Source organism: Nomascus leucogenys, chromosome 4 (genome assembly GCF_006542625.1).
Source record: "Nomascus leucogenys isolate Asia chromosome 4, Asia_NLE_v1, whole genome shotgun sequence".
In the NCBI taxonomy this organism is placed as follows: domain Eukaryota; kingdom Metazoa; phylum Chordata; class Mammalia; order Primates; family Hylobatidae; genus Nomascus; species Nomascus leucogenys.
Window position 1 is genome coordinate 66,604,661 of NC_044384.1, and position 17,860 is coordinate 66,622,520.

A 17,860-nucleotide genomic window follows, 5' to 3' on the forward strand; every position below is an offset into this window, starting at 1 on the left:
AGGGCTCAGAACAGTGACTGTCAAGTAGTTGGCATGCCTCGAAGCCCAGCCATTGTCATGATTGTGATTTCTAACATCAGCTTTTTCATGATCATCTTACAGAGCTCTGCGCAGCCAGAAATCTGGAGGCAGCAATCTTGTCTCACCTTTCAAATCCAGCACATAACACACCATTGCTCCCCACACCAACCCACAAGTGTTGACTGAATTGCACTGACTTTACTTGCAAATGCATTTCCTGACTTCAGTGTCACCAGACCTCATCAGTCTGTGGCTATCAAATACATTCTGTTGACTTGAGTAACTCAAAAGTCCATGTCCTTGTGACCACCACCTTGTGCGTTGTCTCTACCCACTCCCCTCCCTGAAGGACTTGGTTTCCTTGCTCATTCAGCAGTCTCTCCACTCCAGGCCCCGCCCTTCCCCTGCTTCCTTACTAGTTGCAGGAGGGAGTAACCTGCTGCAGCTGGCTGTGCCACTGTGTGCTCTTGCTGCCTGCACCGGTAAGCTTGCTTGATGCACACCGGGCTGTGGTCCAAGAAGTCCCTGGAGGAAGATGCTGCACCCCTCAGTTCCCCTCTGCTGCACTTGGGTCCACCTGGGCCTCTAGGTGCTGTCAGGGTTTCAGAGGAAACTGTTCCTGCATCTGCAGGGAGCTCTGCTGGGCTGCGAACAGGCTCACCTCCTGAGAAACACGGAACCTGAATTCATACTTGGAGAAGACAACAATCCTCCAAAGGCTGTGAGCCTGTGAAGACCTTCCCTGTGTGACCGAGCCCCGGAGCCCCTCTGTTGGTTCGAGATCCTGCGCTGGGGCTGCAGAAGCGGCTGGCCCGGTGGCGTGGCTTTCCTAGGACAGAAGGATTGCTCCACCCTACAGGGGAACAAATATCCACCTTTTAGGAGACAGAAAACTGGCTGTTGTATTCAAATTACCGTTTTTCTAGCCCACAGTTTCTGAACAGTTTCATGGATCTTAAGTCTGAATTTCAGTTAGGCTTTCCTCCCCACTGGCAGTATCTGCAGGAAGGACAATCCTAGCTGTGGATATTTCTCTGCCCCTTTTATTTCTTGCTGTATGAGTCACTACTCTCCCCCGGTGCATTAGTTTCCTGGGGCTGCTATAACAAATGACCACAAACTTGCCAGCTTACAACCACAGAAATTTCTTTTCTCACAGTTCTGGAGGCCAGGTCTGGAGTCAAGATGTGAGCAGCTGCGCTCCTTCCTAAGGCTCTGGAGACACCCCGTTCCAGGCCTCTCTCCTGGCTCCTGGTGGCTGTTGAGAGCCTTGGCTCATAGCTGCATCACTCCAATCTCTGCCTCCGTCTTCACGTCACCTTCTCCCCTGGGTTTATTCTCTTCTGTGTGTCTCTTTTAAGGATCTTTGTCATTGGATTTGGGGTCTACCTGAATAATTCAGGATTATCTCCACATTGTAGGATCATTGATCATATTTTAAAAGACCGCTTTATCAAGTAAGGTAGCATTTTACAAGTTTCAGGAATTAAGACTTGATGACTTGGGGTGTTCATTTTTCAACCTACTACACGTGGGTAACAGTAATCTACATTCTCATACATCAGTTGCATTGTACTCATTTCATAAATTAATCTTGTGCCATTTAATTTGGTAATCTGGTTAGTGCTAGGAATTTTTCATATTTAGGGGAGAGAGAATAATAGTAACTACAGAAACAGTATAGTTCCTTGAGACCCTAGGCATGCCGGGCACTATGACACACAAATGCTTACACGGGCCTGGGTGAAAGGTGCCGCCATTATTTGCATTTTACTGATGAGGGGACTTAAACCTGGAGCACTTAAGTAACTTGCTTCTCTGCTTAGCAAGTCGGTGACAGAATCAGCAATGAATTGGCCGTCTCCTTCAAAGTCTGTGCTCTTAAAAGTGGTCAAGACTGCAGAGAGGTAACCTCAAGTCAGAGCTGGGTGGGGACCTTGGTGTAGTAGTTTCTACCACTAAGTTGGTGGTAAGATCTTGGGCAAGTTATCCACTTCTATGAACTTGACTCCATCTAGAACAGTAAAAGGACTGTGAAGGAGGAATTAATAGGGAGGCACAAATTAAAAGAAGACCAGTGAGAAGCTTTGGGTTTGGTTGGATTCAGTTGAATTTAACATTAGATATTTCGGTTTTCTGGGAAGTTTGATTGTGGCAATTTTTTTTTTTTTTTTTGAGACAGGGTCTTGCTCTGTAGCCCAGGCTGGAGTGCAGTGGTGTCTTCATAGCTCACTGTAACCTTGAACTCCTGGGCTAAAGGGATCCTCCCACCTCAGCCTCCCTAGTTGCTGCAACTATAGGCACATGCCGCCATGCCTGGCTGATATTTTATTTCTTATAGGCTTGGGATCTTCCCATGTTGCCAAGACTGTGGCAATGCTTTTTTTTCAAAAGCATAGTATTTACTGTAGAGCTTTATAGAAATGTTAAATAGGACTATTATTTAGTTAGTCCCATTTCTCCTTGCACTGTGAACGTGGAGACTTAAAAATAAAAGGGTTGGAATTTAAAAAAAGCTTGACAATGCTTCAGTGAATTTAAATATATATAATATATATATTTCAATACTTGACATTAAAAATATTAAGAGAAAAGTATGAGGTATTATGAAAATGTCTAAGAACGATGTATTTGGAATTATTATTATTATTTGAGACGGAGTCTCACTCTCTCGCCCAGGCTGGAGTACAGTGTTGTGATCTCGGCTCACTACAAGCTCCACCTCCTGGGTTCACGCCATTCTCCTGCCTCAGCCTCCGGAGTAGCTGGTACTACAGGGGCCTGCCACCAAGCCTGGCTAATTTTTTTGTATTTTTAGTAGAGATGGGGTTTCACCATGTTAGCCAGGATGGTCTCGATCTCCTGACCTCATGATCTGCCTGTCTTGGCCTCCCAAAGTGCTGGGATTACAGGCGTGAGCCACCGTGCCCAGCCTGGAATTATTTTAATAATCTTTGTCATGCTAAAGTCAACTTTATGGTAAATAAATAATTGGAGTTTTAACTGTAGAATTTGTTTTGTTGAGATTCATTGCAAAACTGTGAGACTACTTGGCAACTCCGTCTTGGGAGATTGGTGTTGAATCTTTCTGGTAAATGTTTGATTTGGATGTTAAGCTAATGTTTGCAGGGCCCCTGCCTGTTAACATCTACCTGGCCTTTGCCTGTTTGGCCTTGACTCTTCTTCCTAACCTGGGCTGAGGTCTACAGGATCCATGTGAGGCCAGCTGTGCTCCATGGGGAGAGTCTGGTGGGCAGATCCTGGGTGATGGACTTCCCATTTCTCTCTCCTTCTCTGCTTTGCTGTCAGGAGTATCTGCTTGTCTGAAGCCTGCTGATTCTTTCTGTTCCTCCAACTTCCTTTCTGTAATGCCAGTTGGTAGCTTTGGCTTTAAAATGGGCAAACGTCCTGCTCTCCTGGTTCAGAATTAGTGATTTTTATCCTTTCAGGGATCGTGCTGTGGAACACACAGCAGCCTGTGGAGTCTGCTAAGCCCGATTCACAATGGAGCATTGATCCCTGCTGCTGTGTGGCACCCTGGCCTCTGCAGCATACACATGCTTGGGCCAGGATGAATTTTCAGTGGGTTTTAGGTCTGACACACTGGCTTTAGTTTATAGTAACATTGGGGGCTTGTGTCTCCCTAACCCCATCCTTTATAAAGTAGGGATCAGTGCCTTACAGATTTTGATGCCAATATAATTATTTATAAAATCATCACATTACATAAGATGTGCAGTTTTTCTTTCTTCACACAAGAAATGATTTTCATTTGATGTATTGATCAGTGTAGTTACTGGGAATTGAGCCCAATACATTTATTCTTTTATTTGAGATCTGCTAAAATTGTCTCTCCCTTTGGAAGACTGAAAAATGATCCAGGTTGTAAATGAGTTGTTCCAATTCTTTTCATGCCGAGCAGGGCTTTACGCTAAATTTGGGACCTGAGGGGCCAGATTTAGGATCTGGAGGGTTAAAAGTGAGACACAGCGGCTGCCTGGCCACATGCCAGATGCAGGAGGTAAGGCTGGAGGTTCATGACCAGTTTGGACATAGCTGCTGCTGCTCTGGTAAAACACAAACATCAACAATGAAAACTTGATTCCTGTGGAATATGTGCTATAATCTAGAAAACAGAGATTCTCTGGTATGGGAAATCCTTGAAGTCTTGGCATTAGTGACAGCACCTAGAAATACTCATTCCAATTCAAATGAGTCTGAAGTGGGCCCTGTAGGGGCTGCATGGGGCAATTTGCAAGTGGTGTTTGTGCCAGGAATGTTAAGTATTGATGGTGATGCTGAATTTATGAATATGGAAAAAATGCATGTACTCAGGAGGAGGATGCAAACAGATTTTAAATTTTATTTTGACATTACCTTCCAGTGCAGTGCATGGTTAGCAGTAACTGTATACAGAAAGGGCCACAGAGGATTTGGTTCCTTAAAGATGTCTGGGAGCTGCCCTGTTCACCTGGTGCCATACTTCCTCAGAAATACAGAAAGAGCACGCAGCAGCCAGCAAAGGTGTTACTTCAGCTGTTGTCCCTATTTCTTCTAATTTAGTGTTGGATGGAATGATAAAATAGTTCTAATATGCTCATATTTGTCTGTGGTAGTACACAGTAATTTTCAGTTTATTTGATATAGCTGCTATAGGTCCTCAAAATAGAGTTTTGGATTTTCTTTCTTGGTGCTGACACATTGATACCATTTGGAATACAGAAAAAACTTTCAGTGCAACACAGGTGAATTTTTTAATAGGATATACTAAGTAAGTTTAATCTCTGGCAGGGATGTCCGATCTTTTGGCTTCCCTGGGCCGTGTTGGAAGAAGAGTTGTCGCGGGCCACACATAAAACACACTAACACTAATGATAGCTGATGAGCTTAAAAAAAAATCACCAAAAAAGCTCATGTTTTAAGAAAGTTAACAAATGTGTTTTGGGCCACATTCAAAGCCTTCCTGGGCTGCATGTGTCCTGTGGGCCGTGGGTTGGACAAGCTTGCTGTAGTATTAATAAATATTGTGAAGCAGAAAGGCTGTGCTTATATAAAATTTTGATGATAAATTCTTAGAAATTAGCTGTATTTATCACACTCATTTTCTTTTAAGAAATCAGCAAAAAATGTCACCCCCCCGCCCACTTCCATTCTAGTACCATACTTTGTAACAAAAAGTTTTTGGAAAGAAAAGAGATTCTTGTTCATAGCACATCAACGTTCTTTTCTCCTATAGATGTATAAGGGAGGCAAGGTGAAAATGAGCTCGTCTTTTTAAGCTCTTGTCGTGAATCGAACCAAATCTCTTTGGTTATTTTAAGGATTATTTCCTTGGTTATTTTGCAGAGTCCCAGTTGTGTGGTATGAGTTAATGTTAACCATACACTACTTATTTGTAATGTTACCTGTTGTGGACAGCTCTGGTTTTGCTAGAGTGTGAGGTTCAGGCCCTCATTCTGCAGTCTGAGGCTGTGGTAGTGATTTGGGAGAGGTCTGCCATGTTGTCGGCCCAGCCCTCCCAGTTCGGCTCTACCAGGCAAGTCCTCCTCTCCTACTTAAGCACAGACCAAGAGTTGACATGGGATTAGGTGATATGTGGGGCCTGGTTCCTGCCATTGCAGAGCATGACAGACAGGAAGAGGGTGTGGCTTGAAACCTGGGAACCTTGTTTCTGGGGATGAGCAGGATATAGGAAGTCAGGAAGGCAGGGAGCTTTTCTGGAGCCCTCTCAAAGCAGCCACTCCCTTTACCCGTCTGCAGGACCAGGCAGAGTGGGAAGTGGGAGGTGGCTGCTCAGCACTTTGCTACCTGTTGTCTTTCCGAACTGAAGACTCAGACCATCTTTAAAAGTCCTGCGATCTAGTGGCCTGCACTGGGTGTTTGGAGGAAGACTCCTCTCATGAATAGTTTAAAGCTAGAGAATCAAGTGGTTGCCACTCCTTGTTCCCTGGGACTAGTAATTTAGGGGACCCTTAGGATCTGCACAGGTCCAGAAAGAAGAGGCATCTTACTGTGGTTGCTTCTGTGGAAGAAGAGGTATCTTACCATAGTGGCTTCCATGGCTGTGATCTTGGATGGGTGGGGCCAGATGGGGAGGAGACAGCAGGGATTTGGCTTCTTTTTCTCCCCTTCCCAGACATGTGCGGTTAGAGAGCTTCTTATCCCAGTTAGCAGAGAAGGTAAAATCTGAAGTTAGCAGAGAAGGTAAAAATCATTTTTGATTTTTTTTTCATGTCTGACTTTGAATTGTTGAATTCATCCAAGGGTAAATATTCCTCTGTATACCACACTAGCCATAAGCACACAGTCACATATACTGCACATTAGATAGAGCATGATGGTGACTTACAGGTCCTACTTAATGGAGGTGAGCGAGGTGGTTTTATGTTATTTGGCTAATTTGTATTTGTTTAAAGGATAACTAGGCTGTTTCCCTTGCCCTTCATTATCTTTCTAGTTCATAACCTTTTTCTCCAGGCACAGACCTTGGCTTTGGTTGAATGGGGAGGGAGGAATGTCTTGTTTTCTTTAGTCTGCCTTAAAGATGCTGGAGGAAGCTCAGTTGTTAGTTTCAGGTCCCTGAATTCCCCAAAAAGCAGATTTTAAAAATCTTCTTGGCCTTGGATTTTCTACCTTGTTTTGGTGGAAACTGCGCTATTGGAAGTTACCTGACTCCACCCAGCTTATCTGGGGGCTCCCAGAATTTTACTTGTATCCCATCAGATTTGCTCTTCTCCTGCTTGTAGACACTCAGGTGCCTAACCTGGGAGGTTTTCATGGGAACTTCGCAAATGCCTTCAGAAAGGTGGAGAAGGAATTGCCGTTTATTTAGTACTCAGTGTGTGCCAGGCCCTGGGTGCAAAGTTGCCAGTGTTACTTCATCAAACATTCTCACCAGCTCCTTAAGGGAGCTTAAATTAACACAATTTTGATGATGCAGAAACTGAGATCTGGAGCCGCGAGGAATAGAGATAGCTTAAGCATGTTTATTACAGAAATTCTCACTGCAACCAGTTCCTGGTTCTTTTCTTCACTCATTGGCATGTGGAAAAAGCCTGTTGATAAATTGTGATAAGAATGACTGATGTGCTGGGGTGTGCCGAGTTGTCTCTTCAGCACATCTCTCTCCTAGTGAGGGAGGCAGCTAGCCTAGTCTAGGGTTAGGCTGGAGCTTGCACTCGGGAGCCGTATTTCTGGGTTCAGACCTTGACACCACAGGCCTTCTTGTGTGACCTCAGATAACTTACTTAACCTCTTTGTGCTTCACAATTAGTGATGTTTGTTAGATAAATTAAGCAGTTGAGTACAGTTCTAGTGATCTCTTAACACTGAAGGGGTAAAGATTTCTCCTGCATGTGCCAGCTTGATCTGGCAGAGCACAGGGTTGTGGGGCCCTCTCTATGATACGTGCTAGGCTGCTGAGTGCTAAGATGTCACTTTCCTAAAATAAGTGTCCTGGATGCCGTAGGTAAGCCGCTCATTCCTCGCTCTGCCTTCCTCGGAGCACTGCTCATCCTCTCTTCGTATATCAAAGCCCCCCACACTGAACACGATTTCCTTTTGCCCCGCTGTCTGATATTTAATCCTGAGTGGTGTGGGGGGTGAAGAGAGTGGAGTGGGGCAGTAGCCAGCTTATTACAGCTCCAGCCTTACCAGCTGCCTGTGTGGTGGCCTTTTAGGGCCATCGGGCCCTCCTGCTCTACAGGATCTCTCTCCCACCTGTTGCAGTAATGAGTGAAACCCTAAAGCCTTTCATTCCCTGGTCAGACAAGATGCTGGGAAGGCAGCGTTCCTGGGAGAGGCATCAGGCTGATATTCACATCAAAGGAACGAACAATTCCTTTCTTTCTGAGTAGGCTGTTTTAGAGACGACAGGATAGACATACCTTGAGAGTATTGAGATGACTTGGGAAAAAGAGGCATGGATAGTCTGCAGATACAAAGAATACTTTTTTCTGATTCAGGTTTTATTTGGGGCCAGCATGCTTCTGCACGCTCCTGACTTCACACAGATTCAAATAGAGCTTGTCCAGAACAAAGACGGTTTCTACTAATTTTTTACATTCCATTTTTATGAAACATTCTCAGAGTTCTAAGGAAAAGAGAATCCTGTTGTTCTGTGAGATTACATTAAGAACCACTATATTGGTTATCTGATTTCCTTTTTCTTTCCTTTGAAGCTCTACGTTGATCTCTGGAATTAATGTCAGTGAGCTTTTGAGGTCTCTAAAATGAGAATGGGAAGCACCCTTTCAACCTTTCAACCCTGAGAAGTTGAATGAAATTGGTGTGGGGATATCTGTGGTGTCAGATTTCCTTTAGATTTTTCATTTAACCCCTTGAGCCTTGAGCTAAAGGCACTGATTTTGTTCATGAGGGGCCTGCTCCCATTCTTGGGTCCCGTTCTTGAGCCATGCTGACTGGAGATGACTGGTGACAACCACATCCAACTGCCCACAACTGTCTTCAGGAAGCTGGAGAATTAGAATAGTATTGTCTGCTCTGAAACAGCCTGGAGAATTTTAGAGCTCTCTGGGAGCAGGGTGGGGTATGGGATAAGGGAAGATGTGATGAAAGAGCAGCCTTTCCCAGTTAGAACAGATGTAGGAAGCGAGCAGCCCCAGAAACATCTGGAAAACTCTTAAAGTGCAGGCTAGTCCCTGTGCACCCCATAAGGTCGACTGATTAGAGGCAGTGGAGGCAGATGTCAGGGTCAGCTATCTGGGATGCCCTTCATAATTCCTGTTTTCTTCCCCAGGGTATGTTTGTGCTATTATTAAATGATTACACATGCTTGTTCATTCCTTCCTAGTGTATACTTTCTAGCTAATGTCATTTGAAGCTAAAAATAAGTCTGGTCCTTAGTTAGAGTTCCTGAGATTTTTCTGCCCAGCCGTCTGTCTTTCTCCTGAGATTTGGGTCTTCTCACATCATAGTGAAGTTTATCCTCCTAGTCTGTCTTTGCATAGCTGTAAATGATGGGAGATTCTGGATGATGAGACAAAGTTCCCAGCTCACTACCCAGCTATGACCTGCATAGGGGGACAGGAGCATAGGTAGTCCTGTGGCGAAGCATTGGCCTGGGGGACAGGCCTAGGTGCTCACTGCCTGGTGCTTTGGGGCACCATTTCCCCTTTCAGAGAACCAGAGTCCTCTTGCATAGAATGAGATCATGGAATAGCAGTGCATTCTAGAAACTGCCCGTCTCCTTTTTTTTTTTTTTTTTTTTTTTAAAGGCAAGCCTTGTCTTTAAACAATTTTGTATGGAATCTCAGTTTAAGAGGGTATTTACTGTCCATGGAACTGACAATCATTGCACTCCCTCTTCTCTTCATTTGCTGATGTGGTTCCCAGGCATGCCTGCAGTTGAGGGCAAGACAGTTTCCGATCTACTGCCATTGGAGGATCTCCCAAACCCTGTGGGCTCTTGAGTTTCTGATTACTGCCCAGGGATGGCCATTAGCCTTGAGTTAGGGGGAGTATTTCCACAGAGGTGAGAAGGTAGTTCTGTGGATTTCTAAAGGTTTAGGGGGAACTGGCCTCACCAGATGGTGAGAATTTTACTAATGATGGCTGCTAATGAGGGACACTTCCCATGTTCCTGGTAATAAGAGTTGTGGCAATTTTGTTTCCTTGGGAAGGTCCTAAACAAATGACTTAACCTATTCTGTTAGTAGTGGGAATTGGAAGTCATTTTCATGAAAGTGGTAATTATATTACAAACATCAACAGGGAGACCCATTAGATAAAGTGGGATAGGAAAGAACAAGACAACCCCTATTGGGCATTTTGAAAAGCTGATAAAGTAAATGGTCATTTTAAGAAAGGTCTCAAAGACTCCTTCAACTAGAAAACTTCTTATGCTGACCTTGAAATTAGGGCAAACTGACAAGAACAACTTATTTGATAGGAATTTTTGGGTTTTGCACAGTGGTTCTAAGTGAGGTTCTCAGACTTGGGTTCCTGTGATTATTCTCAGCCAACATGAATTTCATGTAATTTTTAAACTTTAAAATCTGAGTGTCTTAAAGTGTTTTCTATCATTTATGAAAGTCTGTTTTAATTTTTTTTTTTTTGTAATAAGTCAGTGTTTCTCCAACCAGTGTCCTCCAGAACCCTTTAAGAAGACATTGTTTGGGTCCTTGAAAATTATTTTTCTTCAAAAATTTTCTGAATTTTATTCAAGTTTGAGAAATACAGACTAGGAGACAGGTTGGGGTATAATCATGTGCCACATAGCATTGTTTTGGTCAACAGTGGACCACATGTATGAGGACACATATAATCCCATACAATTATAATGGAGCTGAAAACTTCCTATTGCCCAGTGACATCATAGTCTTCAGAAGATTGTAGCACAACGCATTATTTGTGTTTGTGGTGGTGCTGGTGTAAACAAACCTACTGTGTTGTCAGTCATATAAAAGTATTACACAATTCTGTTCAGCACATGATTCTTGATAATAAATGACTATGTTATAGGGTTATGTATACTTTTAAATTATTATTTTAGAGTGTTCTAATTAAATAAAAAGTAACCTGTAAAAACAGCCTCAGGCAGGTCCTTCAGGAGGTATCTAGAAGAAGGCATTGTTATCCTGGGAGATGACAGCTCCCTGTGTGTTATTATTGCCCCTGAAGACCTTCCAGTGGGACAGGACGTAGAGGTGGAAGACAGTGATGTGGATGGTCCTAACCCTGTGTAGGCCTAGGCTAATGTGTGTGCCTGTTTTTTAGTTCTTAACAAACAAAATAATAAAAACATATATAAAAGAGCTTATAAAATAAGGATATAAAGAAAGAAAATATTTTTGTAAGCTGTACAATGTGTTTGCATTTTAAGCTAAGCATTTTTACAAAAATCAAAAAGTTAAAAAAAATTAAAAGTTTATAAAGCAAAAATGCCACAGTAAGCTAAGGTTAACTTATTAAAGAAATAAAAATATGTTTCAGAAAGTAAATTTAGTGTAGCCTAAGTGCACAGTGTTTATAAAGTCTATAGCAGTGTGCAGTAATGTCCTAGGCCTTCCTGTTCACTCACCACTCACTCACTGACCCATCCAGAGCAACTTGCAGTCCTGCGAGCTCCATTCATGGTAACTGCCCTATACAGGTGTACAATTTTTCTGTACCATATTTTTCTATGTTTAGAGAGACAAATATTTGCCTTTGTCTTACAGTTACCTACAGTATTCAGTATAGTCACATGCTGTACAGGTGTATAGTCTAGGAGCTATAGGCCATACCAGCCTAGGGGTATAGTAGGCTTGATATGGTTAGGCTGTGTCCCCACCCAAATCTCATCTTGAATTCCCACGTGTTGTGGGAGGAACCTGGTGGGAGGTAATTGAATCATGGGGCAGGTCTTTCCCATGCTGTTCTCATAATAGTGAATAAGTCTCATGAGACTTAATGGTCTTATGAGGGAGAGTTTCCTTGCCCAAGCTCTCTTTGCCTGCTGCCATCCACGTAAGATGAGACTTGCTCCTCCTTGCCTTCTGCCATGATTGTGAGACCTCCCCAGCCATGTGGAACTATAAGTCCATTAAATCCTCTTTCTTTTGTAAATTGCCCAGTCTTGGGTATGTCTTTATCAGCAGCATGAAAGCAGACTGATACAAGGCTCTACCATCTAGGTTTGTGTAAGTGTACTTTGTGATGTTCACACAATGACAAAATTGTCTAACTATACGTTTCTCAGAACGTGTCCCTGTCATTGACACATGACTATAACTAAGACCACAGGTTACATGAATTCCTTTCATATGTGTTTGGAATAACTTGTTTTTTTGCTTTGTCTCATTTTTCAGAAGGGAGATAAAGTGAACTAATTTGCATTGTGTATGTGCTCTGTGTGTGTGTGGTGTGCATGTATGACAGGCAATCTACTGTTATGCTACAGTTTACTTTTGCTCTCTTTTCTGAATAAATGTGCAAAATGTGTATGGAACCTGTTGTGAAGGTGCTGGCCACATTTTCTGGTGCTTTAAGGACAAGTGATCCTTATTCTGCTTGAGAAATCTTCACGGCCTCATTTTTCACTGCATCAGGTAATTTAAGTCTATGTTCTGGGCCTTCCTCATGCTGATTTCTTCTTAGAGATTTATTGCACTTTCTATGATTCCCAACATCTCTTGACCAGGCTGGTCAGACCTGTCTCTCAATTGTTCCACGATTCACTTTGATTTTATCAGCCTCAGACCCTTGCTTCATATTAGACCTCTTATTTAAAATGTCTTACCTTCCATTTATCTAAATCCCAACTTAATGTTTGGACTAAGTCATAGCTCTTCAGTGAATGGGAGTGAAGCTGTACGAAATCATTGCATTCTATCCAGGTCCTGCAAAATTGGATATGTGAGAAAGAGAAGCTGAAATGCCCTTCTCTGTAAGGTTCTCAGTCATTTCTGTTGTTTCTTTCATCTTGGCTTCAGGGAAGGTGTAATTTCTTTTAGCATTGTGTAGGTGAGGCCAGTCATTGCAAGAAGCCTTTGTAAAATAACATGTAACTATTTGGGCTTACAAAGTGGAATGTACTTAGCTCCCATCGAGTAGAAGGGAGGGTTCCCTTCATGTATTTCTGCCACTCATGCTCCCAGCTCCTATTCTGCTTCCATCTCTCTCCATGAACAGTTTATAGGCAGGAGGGCAGGACCTGGAGGGTAACAGAAATCGCCCTCTTACCTGGCTCAGGAAACCAGCATCCCATCTGTGATTCAGTTGCCACTGTAGTGTTTATCCACTTGAGGGCAGATATCACCCCATATGCCTGGGAAGATGGGTTTGCTTATGACCTCAAAGGACAATTGGAGGGCTCTCAAACTTGGGTACCTGTGGTAATTCAGATACAAAACCAAGCATCCAACAATCCTGTAAGAATGTTGCGTGGAGATTTTGAAGACAGTTCAGTTAAAAACTCCCCCAGTCATTCTCTTCTCTCAGCTACTCCACACAATTTAATCCTTAATGATGTTTTGTCATGTTCCCCTTTTTCATACAGTACACACTCAATAATGCTTTTAGTCATATTGTTTCTTGAAATAAATTGAAAATACTGGCCAGGCGCGGTGGCTCACGTCTGTAATCCCAGCAGTTTGGGAGGCCCAGGCGAGTGGATCATGAGGTCAGGAGATCGAGACCATCCTGGCCAAAATGGTGAAACCCGATCTCTACTAAAAATACAAAAATTAGCCGGGCATGGTGGCATGTACCTGTAGTCCGAGCTACTCAGGAGGCTGAGGCAGGAGAATCGGTTGAATCCAGGAGGCGGAGGTTGCAGTGAGCTAAGATTATGCCACTGCACTCCAGCCTGGGTGACAGAGTGAGACTCTGTCTCAAAACAAACAAAAAAAAACGCCTGAAAGCTGGGACCATATTGCCTATGCAGTTATCCATCAGTAAATACTTGGTTGATTCCAGTGCAAGGAAAAGGTTGACCCAGTTTGATTAACCTTCTGGGGTCAGCAGATTACTTTTATCCCTTCCAATTGGTTTAATTCATAATGATTTTTATTTGTATCAGGTAGATAAATTATAATGTTGCATAGATGGAAAATGCTCTGTTGAATGGGAATCTGAATTTTCCTTATAAGGCTTAACATTTATAGTCTTACTGGGCTGCTAGATAGTTATTGGAAAAAAGAGAATGACACATTCATGATTTAGTGGGGGGATTGCTGATTTGACTCATTTGGCAATGGGGTCTGCCGATGGTGCATACATCACAGATAGGAAAAATACTTTTTCTTCCACCCTCTCCAGAATAGTTTAGGGTAAGGAGAACCAGAGAACATGTGTTAAATGAATCCAGATCAAACCTACTAGTTATACAAATGATTTAAGGGTTATTGTGGAAATTTACATAAAACTCAGACTCAGCATAAAACAGTACAAACACCAAGGCCAAATGAGTTACCATAGTAATAAAGTACACACAGGGCAACGTGCCTGTGGTATAGGGAAGGCTGTATTTAAAGTACTTCTGGAATGTCAGTTTCAGAAACTGAAAAAGATGCTAGAAGTTTGATTTTGTGTGATCAAACATCATTTAGAAGCTAAGGAACAGAAGGAATATTAAGGTACCCAAAGAATATTAAGGAACCTAGGAATGTTTGTGTTTGGGGTGATTAGAGCTTCTTGCAAGCTTAGAAGTAGGAAGCTAATGATAAGGGATCATAAAAAGAACAAAATAGATTGTTTTAACTCCGAAGGATTGTCTTTTTCTTTAGAGAAAATTGGATCACTTATAGGCAGCCGATCTGGTTAATAATCTGACTTTTATCATCCCCAACCAAAACATCCAGATGCATTTTGTTGCCTTCCCCTGTCTAATGTGAAATAGTGGTTCAGTATACCATTCATTTTTCATTAAGAAATTGTCAGCTGCTGTTGACAAACAGGTAATGAGTTTGACACAGGATCGATGTGCTGTCAGTCTTGAGCACAGGCATGTGTTTATTTTGTAATGTGGCTTCTTGCATGGGCTTAGTTTAAAGAGTTGTTTTTGACTCCAGGGAACCTATAAATAAACTTCATTCTAATAACGATTTTACAAGTTTCATCAAGTTTTTAAGAGAGATGATCAGTTTTTTGAGCCATTTTACTTTTTAGAGTGAGTTTGGAGTTGAGAATTAAACTTTGATACTTCCTGTTGTCCATCCCCTGGCCAACACACACATTATTATAATAGCATTTACCAAGTGGCTTTTTTCTGTATGTTAACATTTACATTGATGTTCCCATAGGTTACAATTGAGAATTTTTAGGAAGGTTCTTCAAAATCCTTTGTTGCTTAACTCTGATAATTTTTCAATTTGGGGAGCTGGTTTGATTTTGCCAAAAACAAAAACCTCATCATTGAAATACAGTTACTTTAAACAATTAATGTAACAATAAACAAAATTCGGGAACTGTAACAGGAAAAAAAATCGCCCATGATCTTATTATCAGTAAAGCACTGTTATCATTTCTATATTTTTCATTCTCTTTTTTTTAAGGATCATGCTTAGTTTCTCATACACATATGGAGGAGCAGGCTGTAGCAGGAAGAGAGATGTGATCAGTCGCCCCTTTCTCTTTGGTGGTTGAGGCTCTCTAGCTGAGTGTAGCTGGTTCTCAGAAAGGCCCTGTGTCATGCTGCAGAGACTAGGTACATTCCCCAGTACCTCTCCAGCCCATTCTCTGAGGAGCCATCCCTGTCATCTGGGAGGCCTCTGCCTTCCTTCTCTGGTACATGGAAGCAGCAGAAGGAACAGGTGCCCTTCTGTCTTCTCTTGAGAAGTCCTCCCCTCCCTTCCTGTAAGGTGACAGGCCTCAACGTTTTTGGCACCAGGGACTAGTTTCATGGAAGACAATTTTTCCACAGATGGGGTGGGGTGGGGATGGTTTGCAGGGTGATTCAAGTGCATTACATTTATTGTGCCCTTTATTCCTATTATTACATTGTAATATATAACGAAACAAATATATAAGTCACCATAATGCAGAATCAGTGGGAGCCCTGAGCTGGTTTTCCTGCAACTAGACGGTTCCATCTTGGGGTGATAGGAGACATTGACAGATCATCAGGGATTAGATTCTCATTAGGAGGGTGCAACCTGGATCCCCTGCATACACAGTTCACAATAGGGTTTGTACTCCTATGAGAATCTGACGCTGCTGCTGATCTGACAGGAGGTGGAGTTCAGTCAGTAATGCTCGCTAGCCACCATCTCATTTCCTGCTGTGCTGCTAGGTTCCTGACAGGCCATGACAGGTAGCAGTCCATGGCCTATGGGTTGCAAACCCCTGATTTAAGGGACATCAGGAAAGTCCAGTTGGGTTCCTGTTAGGATGGTGGTTTTTTAGACAGGGTCTCACTCTGTTGCCAAGGCTGGAGTGTGGTGGTGCCATCACTGCTCACTGCAGCCTTGACCTCTTGGTCAAGGCTGTGATCTTCCTGCCTCAGCCTCCTGAGTACATGGGACTACAGGTATAGTGCCACTGCACCCTGCTAATTTTTCAAATTTTTGTTGAGTTGGGATCTCACAGTGTTGCCCTTGGGGTCTTTAACTTCTGGGCCCAAGGGATGCTCCTGCCTCCGCTTCCTAGAATGCACCCAAACATGGTGTTTCAGATATGCCACAATGCTCCACTGCAGATCTCACCCCACACCTGACCGGGGAGCAGCCCAGGGTCTTGGGATCACTCACTCCTTTCTCTTTGGTAGTTGTAGCTCTCTAGCTGAGTGTAGCTGGTTCTCAGACAGGCCCAGTGTTGTGCGGCAGAGACTGGGTCCGTTCCCCACTACCAGCCCGGGCACCCCTCACTCGTGGGCCCGCCCCTTTCCTCTTTGTCTCCCATCCCTGGCTTGGTTTCCTGGAGGAATGCCTTGAGAGAAGCTGCAGCCAGTTTGTGCTGGTGAGGAAAGCATAGCTTTCAGGAGCTTGTCCTCTGGTCCCCATCCTGCCTGCCTTCTCACTTGGGGTGGGAGGCCTGGGGAGATCTGCCTGTTCTCACTCGCATGGCAAAGCTGATCCTGGTGTCTGTTGTTTGTCTGGCCAGGAAAGGCCAGTGCCCAGGATGTGCTTCCTTAGTGCTTCCACATGTGAGTGGCTGGGCTGGGGTGGGTTAGTCGAGGTTGTTGTTACTGTCAGCACCTCTCTGATCAAACAGAAGTACAGAGAGGGAGGTTCTGTATTCACACAAAAAAGAAGGGTATTAAACATAATTTGTTTGAGTAGATGCCTTAGAAATAGAATTCACAGCAGAATGCCCTCTTTCCAGTAGAGAATAATTCAGGACCCCATACTGTAGCATGGTGGAGCATGTTTGGAAGTCACCCATCCCCATTATCAGTGGAAGTGCCCAGATCATTATTCTGAGCACAGGATCTTTTTCTAAGAGGATTTTATGGTTTTAAAGGGAGTTTGGAAAAGGGACATTTGGGAAGCTTGAAGTGATGGGACAGAAATATCGATTTGTAGGGTGAATAATTAGACTCCTCCTCGATGTTCAGGTCTTGCTTCAGTGTCCCCTGCTTGATGATTTTCTAGTGGCTGCAATATATGACCATTATATGTTGCAGAAGTTATAGTTATTTGTTTAAACACCTTTCTCCTCTGTTAATCTGTAAGCTCTTTAAAGGCATAACCTCCCCTTTTTCTTTTTCTTTCCCTGGAGCAACTATTATATATACAATAAAGATTTATTGAAATGAATCAGATAGTGTCTTTTTATTTTTGGGAAAAAACATAGTTTTCCAGAGTAAATTTAGAAGTTATTTGCTTAATTGAAAAAATATAATCCTTAATCAAAAAACTTAATTTTAAAGAGGGTTTGCACCAAGCTTAAACACTGGTGTGTGTGTGTGTAAATATACATTTTTAAATGTAATATATGTATTTCTCCTTTCCCCTGGTATAAGCATTTCGTGAGAAGAGGATAATCATCAACCACATGAGTTAATCTGGGGGAATGTCTGGGAAGTGGGAGGTTGAGGAATGCCACATTGTTGAATACATTGAGAGCATTTCTGGTTTCAATTTGGTTTACCTACTCTTGGTCTGGGAGATCTGGAATGCTGCCCTGGACTTTCGGTTTTGTGTGAATTGGCTCTGAAGAAAAGGATTGCTAGAATTAGCTGTTGGAATGAGGAGCGGCAGAGACTGGGCTCATGAGATGCGAGTGGACTGGAATCTGTTCTCTGAGATGTTGCCTTGAGTTTGACTTGTTGATGACAGACCCATACTGGAAATATTATTCCGCTGTTAATAAGAACATTTTATTTTCACATGCAACTTGTTAAATATGTAGCCAAAAATCTTGAAACAAAACAAATCCCCTCCCCACTCAAAAAACT

The 17,860-nt window shown here is 42.9% G+C and overlaps 1 protein-coding gene and 1 long non-coding RNA gene across 8 annotated transcripts in view; one reads left to right on the plus strand and one right to left on the minus strand.

Moving 5' to 3' along the window:
* The window catches only part of PTPRM (protein tyrosine phosphatase receptor type M), an 835,156-nt gene that overhangs the window by 33,525 nt on the left and 783,771 nt on the right, over positions 1 to 17,860 (plus strand). The window lies entirely within an intron of this gene.
* On the minus strand, positions 628 to 15,665 carry LOC115834758. Its single transcript, XR_004029661.1, has 3 exons — positions 15,579 to 15,665; positions 6,917 to 6,922; positions 628 to 640 (listed from the first exon to the last, which is right to left on the minus strand). It is a non-coding gene; the product is annotated as an uncharacterized LOC115834758 (long non-coding RNA).